The following is a 3,716-nucleotide window of genomic DNA, read 5'->3' on the forward strand; positions in this document are numbered from 1 at the left end:
AAAAAAAAAAAAAAAAAAAAAAAAAAAAAAAAAAAAACTGAAAATGGGCAAGAAACACAGACATTCACCAAAGAGGCAATACTATGGCAAAAAGCCTATGAAAGATATTAGCATCTTTAGGCACCAAGGAAATGCCAACTAAAATCACTTTGAGATAGCCACACCCCTATTAAAATAACCCAAAATTTAAAAAGCAAGAACAAAACCAAAGTAATAAGTTGTCCCACCCAATCTATGGTCTACTGGAGCATGTGAAGGGTTAGTCCACAGCAGCACATGAAATGAGTGTGACGTTATACTGTAATCCCAAAATCCATGAGGGAGAGACTGAAGGATCAAGAGTTCCAGGCCAGCCTGGACTACTTGAGACCTTATGGGGAATGTGTGTGGGGAGACAACAAATGAGAAAGTATCAAATAAATGAGAAAATGAATAAACTAAGCCCCCAGACAGCCTCCAACTGTGTAGGCCTGATGTGGGAAGTCCTTCTGTATATGTGTTGTTTTTATTGCTTAAGGAATAAAGAAGCTGCTTGGGCCTATGACAGGGGAGAATAGAGTTAAGCAGAAAAACTAAACTAATTGGCTAATAGGCCAAGCAGTGTTGTAATAATACAATTTCTGTGTGATTATTTCGGGTCTGGGCAGCCAGGAACAAGCAAGCAGCCTCCAAGTACATAGGCCCCAAAGTAACTACATCTGCCCATAGAGGCTCTAGAGGGAGTGGCACTGTTAAGAGGTGTGACCTTGCTGGAGGAAGTGTGTCACTGTGGGGGTGGGCTTTGAGGTCCTTTTCACTCAAGCTTCCCTCAGGGTGACTATCAGTCAACTTCCAGTTGTCTACAAGATGTCGAACTCTCAGCTCCTTCAGCACGATGTCTGCTGCACGTCACCACACACCTCATCGTGATGATAATGGACTGAACCTCTGAAGCTGTAAGTGAGCACCCCAATTAAATGCTTTTCTTATTAGAGTTACTATGGCCTTCGTGTTTCTTCACAGCAATAGAAACGCTAACTAAGAAGTTGGTACCAGGGACTGGGGTACTGCTGGGATAGGCCTGACCATGTGTTTCTTTGGGGGATTTGGACTTTGGGACTTTGGGCTATGAAAGCAGTGGAATGTTTTAAGCACTGCATAATGAACCATCCTAGTAGGAGCTTAGGAAACAGAAGTACCAACGGTTTCTTGCACTACCAGGAGCACACTCAAGAGGTTTCAGAGAAGAATTTCAGTATGCTGCCTAGAGATCATTCCCATGATATTTTGATGAAGAAAGTGGCTGCCTTGTGCCCTTATCCTAAGAGTCTGCCTAAGGCTAAAGTGGAAAGTTTTGGGTTAACTCTGTTGACAGAAGAAATGTCAAAACAGCCTAATATAGATTCTGTCATGTGATTATTAGTGTTAACTCTAATAAAGATTTATAATGATAAGGAGCAAGCTGAGCTGGGTAAATTACAAAAAGTAAATTTTGAGGAGAAAAAGAATATCAAAATGTGGGATGAAGCTAAATTCTGTGTCCAAGGATTAAGAAATGAAATAAAGGGAGTGGTGACCTCAGGGCGAGATCCCATCCAGGTAAGTTTCCAACTTGTGGGGTGAAACTAAACAAAAACTTAGAACCTGATATGATGGGACACACCTTTAATCCAAGCATTGGGAAAACAGAGACTGGCAGATCTCTGAGTTTGAGGCCAGCCTGGTCTACAGGGCAAGTTTCAGGACATCCAAGCTTAGGCAGTGAAAGACAGAAAGCTGGTGAAGATGTTAATGAAAGAGGGTTCATGTCCCAGTCCCAGTAAGCAACAGAACTTGGCAGCTCTGGCCATGTGGTTCTGGCTTTAGAATTAAGGATAGAAAAAAAAAAAACATGTTATTGAATTTGCCTCCTCACCTAAAGAAAGTCACTGAGGCCAGGCATGTATCACGGGTCGCCCTGAATGGAAGACTAGTAGAGAGGCCATTGTGTGAAGCTGTGAGGTTGGAGAGTCTGGATTGCCTTGGAGAACCCAAGATGTTAGAGATGCCAGAGCCATGGGATAGCTGTGAGGAGAGCTGCTAACAGGGAGTGGAGCCAGCCCAAGAGAAAGAAGTGTGCTGCAGTCAGCAGAGCTGAACGGAGTTGGAGTCTGAAGAGTGTGTGACGTCAGCCACGGAGATGCAGAGTCTGGAGTTTGCCCAGCTGGTTTTCCATCTTACTTTGGTCCAGTGTTTCCTCACTGTGTTCCCTTTCCTGCATTTTGAGATGGTAAGGTATATCCTGTTCCATTGTATGTTGGAAGGTATGTGATTTTTTTTTTACAGGACAATTACAGTTAAGAGATAGTTAAGAGATTGCCATGCAACTCAGAAGAGACTTTGGACTTTGAAACAAGCTTGAGACTATTATAGACTATTACACTATGGGGACTTTTGAAGTTGAACTGAATGCTTTTTTTTTCTTTTTTTTTTTTTTTTTGAGACAGGGTTTCTCTGTAGTTTTGGAGCTAGAGCTCTTGCAGACCAGGCAGGCCTCGAACTCACAGTGATCCGCCTGCCTCTGCCTCCAGAGTGCTAGGATTAAAGGTGTGCGCCACCACCACTAGGCTCTGAATGCATTTTTTGCATTGTGATATGGCTATAAACCTTTGGGGCCCAGAGCATGGAATGTGGTGGCTTCAAAGAAATTGGCCCCCAAAGGGAGTGTCCCTATGAAGAGGTGTGGGCTTGTTGGAGGAAGTGTGTCACTGTGGGGGTCTCTTCTGCTCAGGGTTCCCTCTGTGTGACTGCCAGTCGACTTCCTATTGCCCACAAGACTTAGGCCTCTCTGCTGCTCCAGCATCACATCTGCCTGCACGCTGCCGCGCTCCCCGGCATGATGATAACGGACTGAACCTCTGAAGCTGCAAGCGAGGCCCCCATGAAATGTTTTTCTTATAAGAGTTGCCGTAGCTACGGTGTCTCTTGACAGCAATAAAAACCCTAACTAAGACACCACACGATTCATTTCTAGTCTTTCCCGGCTATCTAGCCTTAGTAGTGAATGGCATTTCTTATACCAGCTAACTGAGGATATAACTGACTTTAATAAAACTCAACTCAAACCATAGCCAAGTTTTGAGATCACCTTAGAGAAAAAAGGAAGTGACTTCCCCCTGCTTGGGAAGCCTCCCGTTCCCTTACCCAACTGCCACCACTCCCCATCTCCTGCCCCAGGATTGTCCAGCACAAAGCACATGTAGGAACCTCCTCCATATTTCTAGGGCTTATTCCCATTTTTATTTGCTGCGTTTGGTGTGTGCGTGCGCGCGCGAGCATTTGTGTGCCAGGGCCTGTGCACATGCGGAGGTCAGAGGACAACTTGGAGCAGTCGGTTCTTTCCACCCTGTCATCAGGCTCACTGAGCCATCCCATCAGCCTCTCTTTTTAATTTCTATTTTGCTGGACTTCCAGGCCATCCCATACATTGGTTATCAGGGCTCCCTGTAATCTTAATTTTCCAAACCCTAAATTTGAGGCCCAAGCAGAGGACCTGGGAGTACTCAGAGTTGCCTTTTAACGGATTAGGAGAAAGGACCCAAGTCAGGTAGGCGCTTCAACTGGGAGCTGTCCAGAAAGCGGGTGTAGGAAGCTGGCAGAACACCAGCAAAAGTCACAGAGGAACCTGGGGGAGGAGTATCAATCCCGCACCGGTTTCCGGAGGAGGACTCTGGACAGAAATAGCTGTCCAACAGGTT

This window comes from Alexandromys fortis, unplaced genomic scaffold (assembly GCF_014885135.2).
Source record: "Alexandromys fortis isolate MF-2015 unplaced genomic scaffold, M_Fortis_MF-2015_v1.1 scaffold_1, whole genome shotgun sequence".
NCBI lineage: Eukaryota > Metazoa > Chordata > Mammalia > Rodentia > Cricetidae > Alexandromys > Alexandromys fortis.